Source organism: Notechis scutatus, chromosome 6, assembly GCF_049901735.1.
Source record: "Notechis scutatus isolate UNSWTSFEM ecotype Mainland chromosome 6, rNotScu1.2, whole genome shotgun sequence".
Lineage (NCBI taxonomy): Eukaryota > Metazoa > Chordata > Lepidosauria > Squamata > Elapidae > Notechis > Notechis scutatus.
In genome coordinates, this window is record NC_142014.1 from 76,593,735 (window position 1) to 76,617,039 (window position 23,305).

The 23,305-nt window shown below is 39.6% G+C and overlaps 1 protein-coding gene across 2 annotated transcripts in view; it reads right to left on the reverse strand.

The window, feature by feature from the left end:
• The window catches only part of TAF3 (TATA-box binding protein associated factor 3), a 177,768-nt gene that overhangs the window by 124,774 nt on the left and 29,689 nt on the right, over positions 1–23,305 (reverse strand). The window lies entirely within an intron of this gene.

Consider the following 23,305-nt stretch of genomic DNA (forward strand, 5'->3'; position numbering starts at 1 on the left):
CGAGGGGAAGAGAGGCGGAAACACGCAGACAGACAAAAACGAGCAAAAAATGAAGAAAAGGGGGGGGAACCAATACCACGGGCATCGCAAAACAGGAGATTCACTTACTGAAGTGACTTCAGAAGAGAAGCGATCCTCACCTTCGCTCACGCGCTCCTTTAATCAACCTTGATGCAATTTCACCAAAGCAAATTCTATTTAATTTCATTGTGCCTGACCAAGCGGTGCCATTCCAATTTATTGGACAGTTTTGAGACTCCCCCCCCCTCCCCACAAAAACCAGGGCTTTCACCGCTGCACTCATTCCCTTGGATTTATCAGTGCATTTATCGCCTCCTTTTTATATGCGCCGGCTCTGTGAGGCAGAACCACCTGGTGCTCAATCCTTTTTATTTGTATTCCACAGACCAACCTTTGCATTCTCAATCGTTGTTCGCAGGAGAATTCTCGCTCGCCTTGGAACATAATCATTCCAACCGATGAAAATTCATCGCGGTTTAGGAATGGTGCGACCACAAGACTTGATTTGATTTTTAACACAAAGGGTTACTTGACCGGCCGTACAGTTAAAAATGAATACAAGGCGGTCCTTGACTTACAACAGTTCAGGAAGTGACCGTTCGAAGTTACAGTGACACTGAAAAAAGTGACTTAGCAATAGCAAGAGCCATTAGGCTTATATACCACTTCACAGTGCTTTTACAGCCCTCTCTAAGCAGTTTACAGAGTCAGCCTATCGCCCCCAACAATCTGGGTCCTCATTTTACCCACCTCGGAAGGATGGAAGGCTGAGTCGACCTTGAGCAGGTTAGGGTTGAACTACTGGCAGTGGGCAGAGTTTGCCTTCCAATTCTGCATTCTAACCACTGTGCCATCACAACCCTTCTTTCCTTCCTTCCTTCCTTCCTTCCTTCCTTCCTTCCTTCCTTCGCACTTACCAATAGCCCTTAGACTTATATACCACTTCACAGTGCTTTTACAGACCTCTCTAAGCAGTTTACAGAGTCAGCCTCTTGCCCCCAACAATCTGGGTCCTCATTTTACCCACCTCAGAAGGATGGAAGGCTGAGTCAACCTTGAGCAGGTTAGGGTCGAACTACTGGCAGTGGGCAGAGTTTGCCTTCCAATTCTGCATTCTAACCACTGCGCCATCACAACCCTTCTTTCCTTCCTTCCTTCCTTCCTTCCTTCCTTCCTTCCTTCCTTCCTTCCAATAGCCCTTAGACTTATATACCGCTTCACAGTGCTTTTACAGCCCTCTCTAAGCGGTTTACAGAGTCAGCCTCTTGCCCCCAACAATCTGGGTCCTCATTTTACTCACCTCGGAAGGATGGAAGGCTGAGTCAACCTTGAGCCTGGTGGGATTTGAACTACCAAATTGCAGGCAGCCGTCAGGCAGCGGAAATAGCCGGCAGTACTGCACTCTAACCACTGTGGCTTGGACTTATGATCGTTTTCCCCACGTACCATTGTTGTAGCATCCCCAAGGTCACGTGATCACAATTCATCTGCCTGGCGCTTGCAGTGTCCCGGGAGTAGGGGTGGTCATGTGATCATCGTTTGAGACCTTCTGACAAGCAAAGCCAATGGGGGAAGCCAGATTCTCTTACCAACCGTGTTACTAACTTAACTTCAGTGATTCCACTTAACAATTGTGGCAAGAAACATTGTAAATGAGGATGAGACTCCACTTAACAAACATCTCACTTTACAACATATAACAAACGTCTCACTTTACAACATAAATTTTTGGGCTCAATGATAGTCGTCAGTCAAGGAATACCTGAACTTTCTTTTGAGGGCAGGCAACGGAAATTCATTTTTAATGTGTACCAGTGTGCTCACAATACAAAAATGACAATAAAGGTTATCTCATTTAATTGGTAACCCTGAACTTCAAAGATGGCCTCAGCCAGGTTATCTTACCTTATTTTACCTTACTTTATCTTAATCACCTTTCCTTCCCTTCCCACTTTCTCTCTCTCCCTTCCTCTTACCCTCTCTCCGTCTTTCGCCTTCTTTCTCCTCTCCTCTCCTTTCCCTCCTTTCTTAGCACACTATAGGGAATCCCTTCAGCTGGTGCATGTAATAAAAACAGGCCAAAACCATTCACAAATCGAGGGGTCCTGGTTGCTCTCTTGAGCTTGCTTGCAGCCATTTCATCACCCAAACATTAACGTCATCAGTCCTCCTTCTGAAGCTCCCTGGTTTGAGTCATGAAATGCCTGCAAGAAAACAACCAAGCTTAGAGAGCAACAAGGAAACACACACACACACACACACACACACACACACCATTTCAATCCTGAGCTGCAAATATTCTCCTTTCTTGGCACCCCATGAACTGCGTATCTCCCATATTACAAACGGGAAGGTAAACACAGAACCTCACCAGCCGCCTCTTATTTTACTCTGCCAAAGAACAGAATCCAAAGTATTTTTGTTCCCATGAGGTTAGTGCTTCAGTAGCTGATTAAACCAAGCTAATAGTTAGTTCTTATCCACCCCGCCAAACCTCCCCCCCTTCTACTCTTCGACAGAACGGTTCCAGAAGTAAACGAATCTGAGTAAAATATAACTTAACTCCCTAAAAGATCCTGGGAAAAAATGTTGATGACCGACGACGCTTACGAGCCATCAAAAATCTGAAAGGCAGTATATGGCCTCCACTTTGGCCTGTTTCAAAGAGAAAGTCGTTTTCAATGGCTGGGTGGTCACACACAACATTAAGTAGCAAGCACTAAAAAGTTAATTGAATGTTTGCCAGCAGACCTGCGGCCCGTTTTCATATTGGATAATTAATTTCTTTGTTTTTATAAGAATTTTAAAGAGTGACCGACATGTGCCCCAAGGGTAATTAGCTTCATTCAAGAGGAACCTGCTGACTTCTGGTGGGGAAGGGTCTCCCCCAGCACGAAAATGAATTCTTGGGCCTGATCATTTTAAACCCACCCCCCCCCCCCACTTTTCTAGTAAATTATCATGTTTTAACTGCAATTTGTTTTATAACAATCGGTGGGAAACAAACTCTTAAGTCTGCATACAATCTGTTTCTGCAGAGTCCTCTCAATATTAGCCAGAAAGCCAGAATTGGTTGTAGTAATAACTAACAGAAAAGTGATTTGTCATTTATTTATCATGGTAACGTCAAGCTGGAAATTTTTTTTTTTAAACTCTTTACCGATGTTGGAAAGTAAACTTGATTTTGTGTCGTTAAGAAAAAGCACAAGGTTAATTGCACGGTGTGTCGGACAGAGCGAGGTTTACGTTTCAATGTTTACGAAACTTACATCGTGCAATCTTTATCAGTTATTTTGTAAAACCTCCGATTTTTATTCCAGTGACACTGGCTGAGCCTTTTGGAGATCAATTGCCCGTACGAAGAGCATTGTTTTCCAAATTCAAATCGTTGCGTTAGTGGTGGATTGAACACTCATTTTGTAACGTTATGGCGGTTTATACAGAAGCCGCCTAAACGGTAAACAAAGACCAAAATGTAAACAACTCTCCCTTTTCCAGCTCAGCAGCCTTATGTCCTCAGGAAAACAGAGAAGTTAGATATACAGGAAAGCTATAACCATCTCACTTGTAAATCAGCACAGCAACTTCTTGCATTTTAATAATTTGCAATAATGCTTATCACCGTGGAAGTAGAAATGTAGCCTGCTTCAATGCAAGCCAATGTCCCAAGGTCACTGTTTTATAGTCCCATCTTCTGTTCGACAATGCAACGTGCAATTAGGTTTATTTATTTAAAACAAAAAAACCCAAACATAAACGATTACACTCCTAAAGCCTTTTAAGGCATCTGACACTTACTTAAAATACGTGTAGTTGGTGTAGGGGTCACGTTGGTGCAAGATATGCCATTTACACTGGCAATTTTCCACGAACAACAAAAAGAGCCCAGCTAGTTGATGCAATGTTTTAAAATCTCATGTAAACTATTTAGATGAATTCTTTTTGACTGTGAATCCCAAGGGGGATTGAGGTGGGGAGCGGAGGAAACGATTTGTTTTACCCTCAGAGCTGAAAAAAAGCTCTCTTGGGAGACGATTCAATTGAAATTTCACATTCAGAGTGGCCAGGCAGTGATAAACAGATGCTTAAATTTAGCTGCTTTATGCTATAATCAAACATCTTAAAGGGGAGGAGGAAGAGAAGTTTTGTGTTTTTCAATCCACATCACAAAAGGGTGTGTTTCTTGCAGGGGGGGGGGAAGGGGGGGGCTGCTTGGAATTTCAGAAGTTTTTTTTTTCTTTCTTCCATAGCTCTGTAATCAATCAACCAACAGTTAAGACTTCTGGAAACACAGAAGAAAACCCTAACCAACTTGGAAACGCCACAATTTCATTAGCATGGCTTCATCTGATAAGGAGGCAATATTCGGCTTTGACAGGCAACTTCAAAACAGCACGTTTTCAAATTTCAAACTCTGGTCCAAGAGCATCAAACCAGCTTTACTTCTGTTTGGGAAAAAGCTGGAGGCTTCTCCATGCCTACGAGACTTTTCGCGTCCCCAAAGATGCTGACTGGGGAAATCCGTCTGATTGATGATTTCTTTAATAAATTTATTAGCCAACCCACAGTATAAACTTGCCCAGACATTTAATTTCAGATCCAGCCTAAACAAACGTCAGCTAAAAGGCAATTAATTATCTTTAGTGTTCACATAGTTGAAAACTGAAACAAAATCAAAGGAAGCCAATTGGTAGCATCTAAACGGTTTTGGACCATATCCTACAACCCTAATTTGTGTATATAGTTTAGGTGCAACTCTGTTTTGAAGTTTTGCCTCGGGGGCATCATGTCTATGGAGATTCTCAGTCACCCAGGTCGTGGTTCCCATCTCACGCAAGAAGCTTCTTCAGCTCTGACGTGGATGGTGGGGAATAGAAGATAACTGGTCATTTGCGTTCTTTTAGAGAGCCGTTGAGGCCTCTTGGAGGTTTATCTGTGTCCTCAGGGTCACCTGAGTAGTGCAAATGAATGTGGATGAAGCCTTTGAGGGATGAAAGAGCCACCTAGGTCAACATTGAACAGCCCTCTCTCAACAGAGGGGGAGGGATAGGACATCATTGGAAACTAACCAAATAGAGAAGCAATCTGGAATTGAGGAGAAACTTCGTAACAGTGAGGACAATTAACCAGTGGAACAGAAGTTGCCTTCAGAAGTTGTGAATGCTCCATCACTGGAGGTCTTTAAGAAGAAACTAGACAGCCACTTATTTGAAATAGCATAGGTTCTCCTGCTTGAGCAGGGGGTTGGACTAGAAGACCTCCAAGGTTCTCTTCTCTTCTCTTCCTTTCTCTCCAGTCTACAACACAGTCCTTTCAGCAGTTCCAAGAAGGCCCCACATCTTCTTGAAAGCCGGCTGGATGACTTTGGGCCAGTCACTCTTGCTCAGCCCAACCCACCTCACAGGGTTGTTATTCAGGGGGAAAACCGGAGGAAGAAGATGTGTTGGTTGGCTCTAATAAGAATCTCAGCTAGGGGTGAGAAGCTCACATAATCCAAAGCAATGGTGGTCAAATATTACCTCATCAAAATCCCCATGCTTTGAATTATTTGGTTTAGGAAGCGATTGTGACGGATGATCAAGCCGGAATACTGTACTAGTGATTTTAGGACTGGACTGAGATAACTCTGGGACTAGTCACGGTTCCATGATTAAACTTCATGGGTGAATAGATCTTCAAAGATTATTCGTTGAATGAAGATTGGAGCCAGTTTGGTCTAATACTTAAGGAACCAGGCTAGAAAGCAAGAGACCATGTGTTCTAGTCCTGGTTTAGGCACGAAAGCCGGCTGAGTGACTTTAGGCCAATCACCAGGAGACGGTGAATTATAGTCCCGCATTAGCCATGAAAACCAACTGGGTGACTTTGGGCCAAGCACCAGGAGAATGTGAGTTCTAGTCTCTCTCTCTCTCTTCCTCTCATCCAAACCCACCTCACAGGATTGTTGTTGTAGGGAAAACAGAAGGAGGAAGATGTGTTGGATATGTTTTAAATTACTTGAAAAAATAAGACTGAGGGGATAGAAATAAATAGATGAATATTCTGAGGGTTGACAACAATTTTGTACAAGTACCTTCAAAAGGTGATCCAGTGCTCTAACCAATTCCTTCCCTTATCGTGCATTCTGTGAAACCTGCAACTGTGAACCATTTTGGTTTCGCTTTGAATTCTTACTTTCAAAATCACATTTCCTCTTTACACATGGCCGAAGCCTGCCCCTCTCTCTCTCTCTCTCTCTCTCTCTCTCTCTCTCTCTCTCGTTCTTTCTCTCCCTCTCTTTCTTCGAGTTACACCCTTGTATTGTCATTCCTGGCCCAGATTCGGAGACCCCCACCCGGTTTTGTCAGAAAACGGATCTCAAGTCGAAAGCAGTCAGAAGATCACGGTGGCCCAGCAGTTCAAAGTCTCATAGGTAGTCAGGACACAGTGAGCAGCTCCACGAGAGCTGCTTCCCAGCGTCCTGTGACAGACACACAGTGACAGACCCACTGCTAAAATTCAAGTTGCTTTGACCCCGAGGTTACTGCCACACCGCAGGCTACTGCTGTGGTCTGCTTTTTTGAAACCCAATGCGGCCAAGATTTTTTTTTTTTTTTTTTAAAACAGAGGAAAGTGACTCTCCGAGCAAACTCAAGCCTGAATTAATTTTATTTTCGGAACTCCGTCTGAAGAACTAACACGAAGAACAGAGCAATTTTCAAAACGTCAGTAATTCCACACTGGATTTTTTTTTAAAAAGAAACACATAAACACATTTATGCTTCTTTTACTTTGTTTTGGCTGAGGGTTTTGAATTTTTATTATTTAAATATTCGTTTGGATGGATTGTTCTAGCAAAGAAGCAGTAGAGCACGTGAATCAAATAAATACACCCGTGATACAGAGCATTAATTCTTCCTGTTTGCACTTCATTCATTTCCTAAAAAGAGCGCATGGAAGCTATCATGGGGTTTCCTCGTGAAGCCAAGGCACGGCATATATTTTTGAGTGGCATGTTGTTCCTTAGTCATTATGAAAGGCAAGGTGCTAGCAGAGCAATCCACCCAACGCAGGCTTACAGAATAAGTGTGGGAGAAATACTCGATTAAAAAAAAAGTTTTATGACCATGCAAGGATATTTTAAACAAACCGACACATATGCACCCAAACCCACATCTTCATATCCACTTCTCCTGGATTTGAGCTCAGCAACCTATCGTAGTAATCTGTGTCTCAAAAGGACAATAAGCAAATTGCTTTCTTAGAATTGTAAGGAGTATTATTTGTTTTTCAAGCTTTTCGGATTTATTCTCTGTTTCAATGAATCACTTGTCACTTTTAGACCTTTCTTTCTCCCCAAATAATTTGCATGCATGCAGATGAATGTCTAGTAGGAGACTCATTGATTCCTTAATGAATCTACCAGACATTTATCTGTCTAGTAGTATTTCAACTAACCTGTTTGTTTGTTTATTTAGTGAATGTATAGTATATATGGGGGGGGCGTCTCTTGTAAAATGACTCTGGGCGGTGTACAAATAAAGCAATTATTAAAATAAATTAATCATTTTAATTTTAACTTAAAATAAAGCAATACATTAAAATAAAACAATAAAGGGATCTTCAAACTTGACAGCTTTAAGACTTGTGGACTTCAACTCCCAGAATTCCTCCTCCAGTCACATTAGCTCAGAAATTCTGGGAGCTGAAGTCCACAAGTCTTAAACTTGCCAAGTTTGAAGACCCTTGCAATAAATAGATTTTTTTAAAAAACAACAATTAAAAAGCAATCATTAGTAAACAAAAAAAAAATACATGGACCATCCAGTACAAAAGAGAATAGATTAAACGCAATGTTAAAAGTCATTTTATGGTATCTCCCTGGTCCCCTAAGAACCCCCAAAAAAAAAAGTCAGTTCCATCAAAACACTAAAACTAGTTGCTGTGACTCTGAAGATTTTGATATTAACACCAAAAACATTTGCTTCCCTTCTTTAAAAAAGCCAGCTCCTAAGCAGCCAACGTCACTCTGAAGGAATGTGAGCCAACAGTGTGCAGCAGCCGCCAAAAAAGCTAATACAATACTTGGTTGTATTAAACAGAGAGAGGCAGAGAATCAAATCCAGGTGAAGTATTAGTACTGCTTTAGAAAACCTTAGTAAGGCCACACCTGGAATACCGCAACCATTTTTGGTCACCACATCACAAAAAATATGTTGAGACTTTGGGAAAAAGTGGAAAGAGTAACTGAGATGATTAAAGGCCTGGAGACTAAAACACATGAAGAATAGTTGCAGGAATTGGGTATGGCCAGTCTAGAGAAAAAAAGGACCGGGGGAGGACATGCTAGCCGTCTTCCAGTATTTGAGGGGCTGCCCCAAAGAAGAGGGAAGTCAACTTATTTTCTGAAGCCCCAGAGGGCAGGACAAGAAACAAAGGATGGAAACTAATCAAGGAGAGAAGCAATCAGGAATTAAGGAGCGATTTCCTACGATTAACCAGTAGAACAGCTTGCCCACAGAAGTTGTGGGTCACTGGAGGTTTTCAAGAAGAGATTGGACAGCCACCTATCTGAAATGGCGTAGGGTTTCCTGCAGGGGGTTGGACTAGAAGACCTCCAAGGTCCCTTCCAGCTCTATTCCGATTGATTTTGAGTTTCAAAATTCCAACTGGCCTGGTGTGTATCATTACACACACACAATATTTGGAAGCTAATTTGCAAGCAGGCGTATTATTCATGTCCCAACTTTAACACAGGAATATTGTTATGGTTGCTGCTGTACCTGGAGCTTAGTGTGTGTGTGTGTGTGTGTGTGTGTGTGTGTGTGTGAGAGAGAGAGAGAGAGAGAGAGAGAGAGAGAGAGAGAGAATCCACTCGAGATCATTAATCTCAGCGATGCTCGTTTTTCTCCCCACCCCAATCCAAAAGGCTTCTCAGACGCCTGCCAATGTATTTTGTAATACTAAGCTTCTATTAGCTGTGTTTTACCAAAGCATTAACCCAGGCATATTTCTTATTTATAGAAGAGTCACTGCTTCCGCTGTGAGGCTTTAGTTTTTATTGTTTAATTGTGAAGGGTTGGTAATTACTCAGAATTGTTCTAGTTAGTTCAACAAGGCCGTTTCTGACTCACGAGGCTCTGCCAAAGGAAAATTATAGGCAATAACTTTATCGCTTTCAACCTGCCCATATCTGACCAAGTCGGTATCGTAGGATTTAAAAAGAAAACATAAAGGGTGGATGGGTGAGTGGGTGGGTGGGAATCAACAATGAAAGCCACCGGTCTACTCTACCTTCTGTTTCCTTGGCACAAGGAGGCAGGTTTCTGGCGAGGAAACCCAGGGAAATGAAAAGAAGGTGAGGGATGATATAGGAATAATGGGACATCTTTCAAAATTGATTGACAGCAGCAAGGTAGGAGGGTGTGTTACCTGTGGACAGTCTCCAAAAACAAACAAACAAACAAACAAACCCAGAATCCCATGTTTTCAGGTCTTTGTTATGGGACTTGGAGCACCAGCCATGAGTTCTCCAAGAGTTAATTTTCTGTGTAGGGGAGGAAGGTTTATTGTGGATAAATCATGATTGAAATTGAGGCAAGGCCGCCTCTGGGTTAGGGTTTATGAAGGGGGAGGGGGATTAAACCAACAAGGGTCTCTGAATGATTGAACAGCGGCAATAAAAGGTTTTCTCCTTCTAAATCAGAAGATCTTTTTTCTATGAAGTTCCTCCCAAAGATAAGCAGCCAGACAACTACCAGTATAGTGTCAGAATAGCAGAGTTGGAAGGGACCTTGGAGGTCTTCTAGTCCAACCCCCTGCTCAAACAGGAGACCCTATAGCAGGGGTCTTCAAACTTGACAGCTTTAAGACTTATGGACTTCAACTCCCAGAATTCCTCCTTCAGTAATGTTAGCTCAGGAATTCTGGGAGTTGAAGTCCACAAGTCTTAAACTTGCCAAGTTTGAAGACCCTTGCCCTATACTATTCTGGACAAACGACTGTCCAATCTCTTCTTATCAACCTCCAGGGTTTATAGAGCAGCCACAACTTCTGAAGGCAAGACACCCAAAGGCAAGATAGACAAATATCATATGTTGTGCTCTAAGCACGCAGCCCTTAAGCATTCTCCATTGCTCCAAATAATGATAGGACATTGGTTTTCCATTTGTTTTGATCATCCTGTGTGTGGCTCCCCCTTTTTCTGATCTTCTCAGTGGTTTTCCTTCCAGAAATTGGCAGAGCTGTTTGGCTTGGGAGACCAGGGGCTTCTTCTCCAGCTGTAAATCCAGCCCCCAGATCTAATCCAACCCCCTGCTCAAGAAGGATATAATATTATTTCAGACAACTGGTTGTCCAATCCCTTCTCAAAAACTTCCAGTGTTGGAGCATTCACAACTTCTGGAGGCGAACGCTGGTTAATTGTTCTCATAGTCAGAAATTTTCTCCTTAGTTCTAGGTTGCCTCTCTCCTTCAGTAGTTTCCACCCATTGCTTCTTGTCCTGCCTTCAGGTGCTTTGGAGAATAGCTTGACTCCCTCTTCTTTGGGGCAGCCCCTGAGATATTGGAACATTGCTATCCTGTCTCCCCTAGTCCTTCTTTCCATTAGACTAGACATACCCAGTTTTCTGCATCCGTTCTTCATATGTTTTAGCTTCCAGTCCCCTAATCATTCTTGGTTGCTCTTCTCTGCACTCTTTCTAGAGTGTTGACATCTAGGTCGTGGCAACCAAAACTGGATGCAAAATCTAACTGGGTTCAAAAAGAATTAGGTATCCTGCAGAATGCATGGGTGCAATTTTCTTTAAGAGCTTCAAGCAATTTCCAGCAGAAAAAACTCTTGTTGATCTGGATTCTCAGAGAAATCTGACAAGACAGAGGCGGTCTATTTCCCTAAGAAGAAGCTGAACTGATTTCATCTGTCAGAAAACAAAAAAGTTTATTTTAACCTTCGAACCTCTTGACATGTCATTTTTAATTGCTTCACACTGTAACGGTGGCGATGCCGGTTCTTTGGGGACCTGTGTTCTCCGTCCTCCTGTTTAGTGGCAGTGCTGTTGGGCCGCTGTGTCTTTAGCGCACAACCACACGGCGTGAGGACTATGGCCACAACAAAGAAAAGATCGTGCAACTCCACTTGTAATTTATTTATTTTCCCCCCCCTATTAGCAGCAATCATGAGCCATCTTTCTGCAAAAGGGCATAATTAAGGATGGGAGAGAAAGAGTGGGCTTGGTGGAAAAAGAAAACATTTAGGAAAAGGGGGGGATTACTTTCTCAAAACACAAGCCAACCAGGGAAGCAAAGAGTTTTTAAAAACTCACAGGAGTTTTCGCTCCTTCGGCATTCATATCACGGCAGTGACCAAGCTTCAAAGTGATAAAAATGCACATTTTGAATTGTTTCATTCTTAAAAGTCCAAAGTACTTTTTTGTTGGCAGACTGAGTAAATAAATTTTTAAAAAACCCTGAAAGAAGTGATGATAAAAGAAGAAGTTGTCACCTTTTCTGAAATCCTATCCCCTTTTTCTCCCCCAACCCCGCAAAAAAACTTCTTAAACAGATAAAGGGCTTTCGCCCTTCTCTGTTCCCTATAGCCCCCTGCCCACCCCAGTCACAGACACCAGATACGTTGGGGTAAAATAAGAAAACTCATTACATTTTGAAAAGGACTTTTGTTCTGATTTTTAAAAGCGTTCGGGGTTTTACTCCCAACCCCCCTGAATATTGAATGGAGGCACCGCGTTACAAAAGATAACTTTGGCCAAACAGTCGGGTGGTGTTCGGTTCTCCTTGGTCCTGATCATTAAGTTTCAACTTGGGGTCCCCGAAGTCTTCATTAACAACTCCTGAGCCTTGCAGAAATGCTAGTCTGGGAATTTGGAGGAGGCAAGAATGTCTGCTGTAAGGAGACGCTCACCAATCTCTGGTAGCCCACCAAGAGCTTTCTGTTGGTGCCAATTGATTACAGGAACCGGGCTAGCCTTACCTACGTTGGCTTCCCCTCCCAATGTTTTAGGATCACACTTACACACACACACACACACATACACACACACACACACACACACACGTGTGGGGGGGGGAGAGAGAAACCTACTGACTGATTATAATCCTACAAATAAATAAGATTATTTATTTGATTATCTATATCCCACCTTTATTATTATATTACTATTACTACTATTGCTATTGCTATTATTATATGCTATATTTACTAAACATGAAACTCAGTCAACTGAACCTTTAAAAATGTATCACAAATATTATTAACTGGCACTGAGGGTTGATACGGGTTGCTGCCAGCATCCTAGATATTGACCAAGTATTTTCTTATAATATACTATTATTTAATATTATTACTATTTGCTATTATTAATATTGTTGTTGTTATTATTATTATTACAAATAACTCAAGGCGGTGAACATATCCAACACACCTTCCTCCTCCTCCTCTTTTCCTCACAGCAACAACCCTGTGAGGTAGGTTGGGCTGAAAGAGAGGGACAGGCCCAATGTCACCCAATTGGCTTTCATGGCTGAGGCAGGACTAGAACTCACTGTCTCCTGATGATTAGCCCAAAATCTCCCAGCCAATTTCCATGGCTAAGGTGAAACTAGAAATCACGGTCTCCTGATTTCTAGCCTGGTGCCCTCACCACTAGGCCAAACTGATTATAAGCCCATCACATTGGAGAAACATAAGCAAAGTAAAATAAACTCTGCTTTCTCAAATCGTACCTTGAGGATCAAAGTGCAGATAATTCTGCCTATCCAGAAGAGAGCCATAAAAGGCATCCTCATTTTGTATAGGTAAACCCAGCTTAAGAAATGGAGAGGCCATTATTTATTTATTTTTATTTATTTATTTGATTTGCCAATTGTTTACAAGATAATAAGTATAAGTGTATACATAGTTGTGAATACATGAAATGGGTACATATAAGAAAAATAAAAGAAGAATAAGAGAAACAATAGGACAGGGACAGTAGGCACGTTGGTGCGCTTATGCACGCCCCCTATAGACCTCTTAGGAAAGGGGTGAGGTCAATAGTAGACAGTCTAAGGTTAAAGTTTTGGGGGTTTGGGGAAGAAACTACAGAGTCGGGTAGAGTATTCCAGACATTGACCACTCTATTGCTGAAGACGTATTTCCTGCAATCAAGTTTGGTGCCTATCCAGAAGAGAGCCATAAAAGGCATCCTCATTTTGTATAGGTAAACCCAGCTCAAGAAATGGAGAGGCCATTATATTCAAACAACGAAACAAACAAACAAACAAACAAAACAGATTATTGTCCACCTCACTTCACTGTTGGTTACAAAGGGGTGTGAATGAGGCCCAAAGCTCGCCTGGGTCATTTATTAATAGAAAAAGCAAGCTTTTTTTCTGAGTCAAATGTCTCAGAAATTCAGTATATACAGCACCCACTTACAACAGCCACAAAGTCATATGAATCTCCAGCACTACATACTGACTACTTCTACTTTTTTTTTTTTAAAAAAAAGTGAGGTACCAAAAATAAATAAATAAATAAAATCCTGGAAAGAAAAATAGCATAAAACAAATAGAAGAGCAACATCAGCTATTGTTGAGTTACATTGTTAGTTCTCATCACGGAAACAATAACTTTGAGGAATAATCCCGTTAATGAAACACCAAAATTGGATTCCGTCTCCCTAATTAAATTAAATATGTCAGGTATCAAACTTCAGTAGGAAACAATGAGCTGAAGCTACACAGTTGCCTCCCAACATGGTTGTGTTAAACACGACGGATTTTTAATTTCTCAGAATTAAAACAAAACAAAAACAAAACATCAGGTAGATGCAAACTCACTAAGCCATAAAAACAGAGCAGGAGGGGAAAAAAGGGGAGAATTTATTTCACAGAGAAGAGCCAGCTAGATTTAAATAAAGGGTGCCGCTATGTCTGAATCCTTCCATATGTTTAAAAGGGATTATTCTAGAACAATTTCATTTTTCTTACATAGCATGGTAGAAGGCAAAAGGGACACGATACAACAGTGCTTATCAATGAAATAGGCCTGTTCTTTTTAGCCAACTAGATTGGCAAAATAAAAAATAAAAAAATTAAGCATCGAAGAAGAACGTGACATGTTGGAAAGTATAACTTGAATGGCCATCTTTTTTTTTTTTTCCAAGGTTTCCATTTTTTTTTCCATTCCAAAAAAACACCAGTCCTTGCTTACTTCTTAGAGTTAGAAGCAAGAAGTTTCTGTTGCAGAAAGCTGGTTTTTGTCCTCCCTTTTGCAAGCTAGTTTTCTGGTCTTCTGAAAAAAAGGGTTTTTTTTTGTTTTTTGTTTTTTTGCAGGAGGGCTCAAGGAAAAGGCCATGAAAGAAATTTTCTCTTTTTTCAAACTAATTTTATCGGCTAAAAGATCTTCGCTCAAAAGACGTCCCCCCCAAAAGCAAATTCAAGACTCCCGATTGGACTGACCCACAGACAGAGGCGGCAGCTATGGAACGATGGACAGAGTTATGAAGTTATAATAGGAAAATACAGACTTCATTAAAATTTTGCAGATGAAACCTCTACGAAGATTTATATGGAGGCAAGCCAGAGTATCAGAAGAATAAACAGCTTAGTTTTTATACTCTGCTGAATACCACAAAAGCTGGGAGCCTCAGTAACAACCTTCCTGAGCATCTAATCTGATTTTTCTAAGTTAATACCAATTAAAAAAAAAAAAAGAATACAGGGGCTGGAAAAGGATTTTTTGGGGAATAAACAATTAAAGAATGAAACTACCCACTACTAAAATATACAGAATTGTATTGTGAGAATGCAGCATTAAAATGTAATAAAATATATTTTATTTAATACATGTTTAATATAATGTAGTGTAACGTAATAATATAATGTATTGTAATGAAATACAACATATAATACCATATCATATGTTATATATAAACTTAATTATAATTTAATTTACTGTAATTACTTATAACTCCAAATTAATTAATGCACTGTATGTAATAGAATAACTACAATATCAATAGCAGTCTTTTCATCAGTATATCAGATTCTTAAAATTTTTCTAAAAATTTTACACCTTTATTAGGTAATATGCCCATGGAATTTTAATAATAATAATATTGATCACAAAAAGACTTGATTAATCCAGAGATAAAAGTTAACTTGACCTTGTCAAATATAATCTGGACAAAAGGAGAGAAAAAATAACACACGACTTCACAACATCCTTATGACGGCTTCTTGTGTGGGGAAAAGAAAGATATGTAGAGATAATGTAATATTGTACTATAAAGCAGCATATATGGATATATGTTTGGGAGATCCTAGGAATTCTATCTTAGATTCTCTGTACTTTTTGCCTGAGAAGAGTACATTCTAAGCATGATAAGAACTATTTTAAAATCAAGATTTTTTTGGTAGATATTAACAATAGTTGTAGATACCCCAAAATAACAAATTTACATTAATTTAACTATTAACAGAAAAGAGCAGAAATCTCTCTCTCCTGAAAGACATGTCAAATTTATTCAAGAGTACAGAAACTTGCATTTATAATATAATATAATATTATTGCAATATTATTATAATATTATTGCAAAAGATTGGATCAGAGACCAACCAAATTCTCCATGTGTTAGATGTTCAGTGCTTATTTTCGGCTTGCTAAAATAATTTTTCAAGTCCATATGCATTTTGTATAGCACAATAGAAGATGGGACAGCAAAAACTGACTTGCAAAAAATTCAAAAGTGATTGCTATATTTACCAAATCACAAGCCCAGGGTTATTTTGAAAGTCGACTCTGATTTAATTTAATTTAAGTGCCACTTCTACATAGAAGTATAGCAATCAGGGACAAAATTAATCATTTAAAAGCCAATTACATGCAAAACTCTTTCTCCCTTATTTACGCGTAGTATCTAAACAATTTCTTCGGGCTTCAGATATGAATAGTTTGTCAGAGAAGTTGTGGTTCGGAGTCTACATAGTTGTACTGTGGTGTCAAAACTTTTTTTGAGCAGAGTTGCAGTTTTAGAATAATGAAACTTTAAAAAAAAAAGAGGGAAATACAAAACTTCTCTCTAAAATTGAATCCCAGTAGCGAAGTAAAAATGGATCTATTTCAAAATTACACACTTTAGGGGACCGCTAAACGACCTAAATATTTATTATTACAACCAGAAAAACAAACATTCTGTGGTGATAACATTTGATTTCAGAGTTAAGTGTTCCATTTCTTCTCATGGCTGTAAGGAAAACCCCAAAGTAAACTAGATGATAGCTATAACAACTATTTTGATTATGCTGCTCATTAAGCAACTGTTAATTACACTTGGGTGTAGCATAATTTTGATTTCAGCGAGCTGAATGCCATCGTAATATTGTATAACTGCTTTGCAAAAATGCAGATGAAGCAAACGAGAAGGGGGAAAGCGTTACCAGGTTAAAACACAAAACACAGCCTTTCTGGTTTCTCGCTTAAATTAAATATATCACTCTCTCTATATATATTATTTTACCAATAAACTGCATGTTCTTCATTTAGGCAAATCTCTTCCCCAAATCTCTTCACAGGAAAAACATTCAGCAGGTATTGTCCTTTTGTGTCTGAATACCAAGACCACTTTAATAGCACTGTTTTAAAAAAGGGATTTTTTACATGTCATCCAGGACAGCTAAACAAAATTTGAAGTTTTATATAGAAGAGAATGACTGTAGCTCGGGGTTGAAATGAGGGAGCCTTTGGTGTTCTCTGAGGTTGGTTGTTTGCTTGCAGACATTCTCATTACTCAACTAGGTAAGCTCATGATGTTACCTAATTGGGTAATGAAATGTCTGCAAACAAACAGCCAAGCTCAGAGAGCACCAAGGGCTCTGCCAAAGTTTTATATTCCCACCTTAGAAAGCGCTGCATTGATAGAAAGCATGCCACGAGGAAAGAAAGGGGGGGAGGAAAAAACCCAACCCTCTGTCTTTAGATGAGCGACAGTACTATTACCCATTGAAGGAAGACAAGCAGGCTGAAAAACAACACTATCCAAAGCCATGGCACAAAGAAGACGGCTCGGTTGCAAATTATTCAGGGAACTGAATTTAATTACAGAGAGAACATTAAACGCTTTCCAAAATTATATATATATATATAAAAGGTAGAGTGTTCTAAAGGAATTGGTGTTGCAGCACTGCCCCCTGCTGGTACAAGAAGGCCGCTTTCAATCAGACAAAGCAAGACAAGAGACGCCATAATCCGCCATAATTCTCCTTGTCTCATTTAAAGGTTTGAGGCAGCCCACCTTGAGCCCTCTTCAGCCAACAGGGGCAGATACAGCCAACAGGGACAGAGCCAGCCAACAGGGGCAGAGCCAATCCTCCCACCTAGCCATCAAACTATCTGAGGAGGTTGCAAGTTCACAATGAGGACTTGCAAGATGGACCTGTTGAGGATGGTTCAACCTTCACCCAGCACCTAGTAGCCTTGATCAAAGTCAGCCATTCCTTACACTGCCCTTAAAATCAGCATGGAGGAAATTGGCTCTCCTCCTGCCATCAGGATCTCCTGAATTAAGATCTCCTGATCGGCTGGGCTGGAAGCAAAAAAAAAAAGAAGAAGAAGAAGAAGAAGGGTGGGATTCAGCAGAAAGCTGAGGCCTTCCTGTAGTTAGAAAGATAAACCGGCAATCACAATTTTTCACGTCTTGTTTAATCATCGGCGGTCACCCTCTGTGAATCGCATCCCGAACTCTGCAATCGGGCTGGAAGGGACCTTGGAGGTCTTCTAGTCCAACCCCCTTGCTCACCTTAGACCATTTCAGACAGGTGACTGTCCAGTCTCTTCTTAAAAACCTCCAGTGATGGAGCTCCTACAACTTCAGGAGTGAAGCCATTCCACTGGTTAACTGTCCCCACTGTTAGGAAGTTTCTATTCGATTCCAGGTTGTTTCTCTTTGGTTAGTTTCCATCCATTATTTCTTGCCCTTCCCTCTATGAACCATGTTCACAGTTCGGAATGTTCCAAAATTACAAATTATTCCCATTCTTAGTTATTGTTTTAATTCTGCAAAAAAAAAAAAATGCTGCACATACACTGGTAGTTATTTTGTTTTTCTTTTTTATAGGAAGAGTGGTTTTTACTATATCAAAATGCATTTTAAGTGTCTGCTTAACTGTTATCCAGTTCTATGGCTCTATCCTTTCTCCTAAATCATTCTTAAATGTTTTTCAACCCTGAGCTACAAATGTTCTTCTTTATTGGGGCCATTCTTAAAATCTGATCCATGACCTAAAATCTTGCTTTCAGAAGCTCTGAATCCCTTCATTAAAAATAAAATAAAATAAAATCTCTATTTATTGCCGTTATTCTTCCAAAGCGTTTCCCAGATAGTCGCCCATTCAAATAAAGTAAAAGGAAACACATCTGTTTCCTCTTCAGGAAATTTTTCGGGGCCAACCTTAGCAGGGATGATGCTGTGCCCCGCACCAGGCTCCAGACAGAGGGGGTTCGTATGTAACTCTAATTCCTGTGCAGGCAACCTCTGGCCTTCCAACTCGCATTACCGACATCCTCCCCCTTCCCTCCCTAGCCATGTTGACTGGGGTGCTACAACTACACTTTGGCAATGGACCTATTTATTGCAATGTGTAAAACCCAGCAACATCAAGAAAGCAGAGGAAGACAGCATATGGAAATTAAGAAAAGTCTAAAGATCGATATATTTTTTTTTCCAAGGATATTACTATATTGTTCATTTTCCTCAACCTTGAAATAGCTGTGCATTTCAGACGACTCAGGGACGCGGTGGCCAATTTACATGTTGGGAAATTTCTCTTACACCCATTTGGGTAAGTACAGTAACTTCAAAATGACATTCTTCCCCCATCCCCAATGGTTAAATTTTTGCAAGTTTGATTTCAGGAAAGCCATCGAGCATTTGCCTTGATAACCCCAGGAAAATTTTTACAGAAAGAGCAACAGCAGTTTTAATAATTAATATAAAACAATGAATATTCACGTTCCCCTATGAAAATATGTAGAGAAAAAAATAGAAGAGAATAGAATTCTTTATTGGCCAAGTGTGATTGGACACACAAGGAATTTGTCTTTAGTGCCTATGCTCTCAGCGTACACAAAGAAAAAATAAAATACATTCATCAAGAATCATAAGTTACAACACTTGGCGATAGTCACAGGTTACTAATAAGCAATCAAATCATACGAGGAAACAAATAAAACAATATAAATTGTAAAGATACAAGCAACACGGCTATAGTCATAAGTGGGAAGAGATAGGTACTAGGAAGGATGAGTAGAGTAATAGTAATACAGTCTTACTAAGTAATTTGACAGTGTTGTGGGAGTTAGTCGTTTAGTAGAGGGATGGCATGGAGGGAAAAATTCCAGTACTGAAATTCCACCAGACGATACCATTTTTTTATTTTTATTGAACAAATCACTTTGAGAATATGTCGGTCTCGGAGTTAATGTTTCAAATGAAGGATTGCTGGAAGTCTGACACTGTCTTTGCGTCTAGTTGTTCTAGTGTGTAGTACCCTATAATATCATTTTGAGGGTAGGAGTTGAAACAATTTATGACAGGATGTGAGGGGTCTGCAGATATTTTCACAGAAGAGCTGATTCCAATATACTAAGAGAAAACGCTTTGTTTTACTGCTAGGAATTTTTTTAAAAAAAAATGAAACTCTGGTGCAAGTCCACAGTCCAAAGTGTCTAATTCACTTGTATTCAGAAAAAGTAATTCTGTCATGAGAACAGATAAAATTCTATAGACAGCAGAGATCAAGCAAATTTGCTGGACTTAATTTTTTTAAAATTAGATTTTATCTACCTATACACCTCATTCCGAAATCTTAACAATCATGAAATGCAAGAAGATACAACGGAAGCCACCCCAAAAAGTTTTTGAAGCTCGACCTCCGGGCCACTAAAAACTTTATTAACAATTTCCTGGTTTCCTACACATTGCTGATTTTATTCTTTTAAATTTCTCACAGGTTTATCTCACATTTCTCCAGGAAACGTCTTATGGGTCACTGCTCCTTTCAAAAATCTATGAGACAGATAAAGGTTGAGAGCTAAGTGATCCACTCTCATGAATTTATTTCTATAAACTGCCCGTAGTCACTGTGAATTTGGTGGGGGAATATTAATTAATTGATTGATTGATTAAATTTTACAGGCAAACACGTGCACCCACCCTCTCTGGTCTATCAGGCCATAATCAGACACAACTTTTCAAACGTGTACCCTCAAAAATCTAGAGTCGTCTTTAGAAAAAGTAAAAATTGAAATTAAAAAGTATTTCGCCTTCTCAGACTTCAGCAACCTTCCACAGGAAATCACGCATAGACTTCGCTGCCAACAATAAGCAAAATGGTAAAAAATCATTTGCTTACTCAGGCTGCCGATTATGCACTAAAATGAAAAACATGTTTGAACCGCATCCAAACCCAAGCTAAATTCAACGGAGGGAATTCTGATTTTAATAATGAAGTACAGTGTGCGTTAAGGCTACACAATTCTAAGAGAAAAATCGAGGAGAAAAATGGACGGATATAGTAAAACCAAGAAACTCTAAACTGTATCGGTAAAAATTACGGTGGGATGATAAATATCCAAGTGACATTTTTCCAAGCAACTTTCTCAGCTCAGAGAAAGCCAACAGTTACACCTTAGTTCCAAATTCTACGACAGGAATGTTCGCTGTGTCGCACAATTAACTTTTGATGAGTTATCCAGTAACGCATTTAACTATGAACTTTCTGTAATGAACATGAAATTACGTTCTACTTATCTAGGGAAAAATAGCTTTATACTAGTTTTGGGATAAGGACGATAAAATTATTAAGACCCAGGTCAGTTTCAAAGCAGAAGTTCACATTTGCACACCAGAAAATTAAAAAAAGACAGTTGACAAGCCTTTCCTTAATCATCGTTCAACAAGGCACTGCAACTTTCTGAATGTGATAAAGTCGCCTCTTGATTGACAGCTCGACACAGCAAAATTTGTTTTGAATTCCTTCCAAAGAATTCTGCATTATATAGGTAGCCCTCGACTTACAAGCAGGACTGAGCCCAACATTTCCGCTGTTAAATGAGACAGTTGCTAAGTGAATTTTGCCCATTTTACAACCTCTCTTAACCACAGTCGTTTCAGTGAATCACTGCAATTGTTAAGTGAGTCACATGGCTGTTAAGTGAATCCGGCTTCCTCGTTGACTTTGCTTGTCAGAAGGTCTCAAAAGGGGAATCATGTGACCTCGGGTCACTGCGACCGTCATAAGTATGAGTCAGTTGACAAAGGTCTGAATTTTGATCACGTGACCATGGGGATGCCGCAACAGTTGTAAATGTGAAAAACGGTCATAAGACACTTTTTTTTCAGTGCTGTTTTTAACTTTGAACGGTCACTCAACAAAGTCAAGGACTACCTGTGATTTTATTCTGTCCTTTACAGAGCTGAAAAAAGTTGGAAGTTGATGCTTTTTTCTCTCTCGTTCTGCCTGTATCTAACCCTTTCCTCCCCTTTATTTTCATATGTACTTCATATTATCACAATTGTAAAACAATCCTTAATTCAACACATATAAATGCTATATATTTATTATTAGGAAAATTCAAAAGAGCTGATCTACTTTTTAAACAACCCAGCAGGATTTTCTTTTTAACACTGCCTTGGCTAGTTGTTGCAAGGCTCAAAAGGACACAAAAGGGGAAGGAAGGAAGGAAGGAAGGAAGGAAGGAAGGAAGGAAGGAAGGAAGGAAGGAAGGAAGGAAGGAAGGAAGGAAAATATAAGTAAGGAAGGAAGGAAGGAAGAAAGAAAGGAAGGAAGGAAGTAAATAAATAAATAGATAAATAGTTCTTCGGTACTATCTACATATTCTCATTAAGTATGCTATTATTTTTGCAACGTAAATGGCTTTCAAGGGCACAGCTCCCCCAAAGCCCTTTCCTTGGTAAATATCTATCAGCTCTCTTTTCATTTGCAGGCTGCAATAATTTAAAAGAGGCACTTTTGATGACACATGTTGACAAATTGTTTGATATCTCCAGTTCTCAACAAAGGTATCGGCTACATCAAGTAGAAATATTAGTCCCCAAGAGTCTGAAAAACCGAAACAGGGTTTATTTGGTCAGACGCTAAACGGAGGAAAGCGACACGCCAACCGGTGTGATATTAAGGGTAAATCATTTCAGAGTCTATGTGCAGAACTGGTAATTCCAGATTAGCTGAAGGATATAGCTACTCAGAAAACCATATGAGAGTCCACCTATCCCATTTTCCATCTTGAGACCAAACAACAACAACAAAAAAAAAAAACAGCAAAAGCAAAAACCTTACTTTACAGAAATTTAAGAAATTTGCCGTGCAAATATTAAGTACGAGGCACGGGGCTGCAGGCCAATCAGATCAATATAGAAGTTATGTGAAGCCTACTCACTGTGGGAGAGATTTGAGAACTACTACCGGTAGCAGCGAGAGATAAAACCCCATTCAGTAAGACACTAATGTTTAACTGCCTTTGAGGAAATTCCTCCAAGATTTTATTACACCTCCGAAAATTAATCAACAGTGTGGTAAATGTGTAGAAGTAGCCAAAATTTGTACAGATTTACGACCTGCCTTAATCATTCTTGCTTCATTTAAGCAGGTCAACCAGAAGAGATGCCCAAAGCAGTGCTAACTTTTGTTCTGTTGTGGTCCTAATAATTATCACAGCAAATGAAGGATTTTACGTTCAGGGTTTTAATCTTAAAGGTGCCATAATGGCGTTTCATTGTTTCTTAAAAATTTATAAAAGTCTGGGATTTTTTTTTTCCTACTTGGAAACCACTTCTGGACTTTTTTCTCGAGACTGGGGGGTGGGGGGAATTGGAAGTTGGGTTTTAGGTTTGAGAATGATTTGGTAGTTACAGAAATGGCTTGAAATGTTGTGAAATGTAAAACAAAATGGTTAATGTTGCATTATTTTTGCAATCTACCTCATCGAAGGAAGTTTGGAAGTCATTAATTTTTCTTCTCTTTTTGCACTTTTCTGTCTTTTTAGTTTTCTAACTTTTGTTTCTTTTATATTTTTGTTGTAGTACAACTTCATAAAAAAATTATTTTTTTTCTGAGAAAAGATGATAAACTAAATTTCCTCTGTTACAAGGTTTGGATCCACCCGTGTCCTATGACACAGATTTCAACTCTTGGTTAATTTCTATGAACTCTAAGGAAAAATAAATTAAAATGGTAATAAAATAATTTTAGTTCCCTACTGTAACTAGAAGGAAGAAGGAAATAG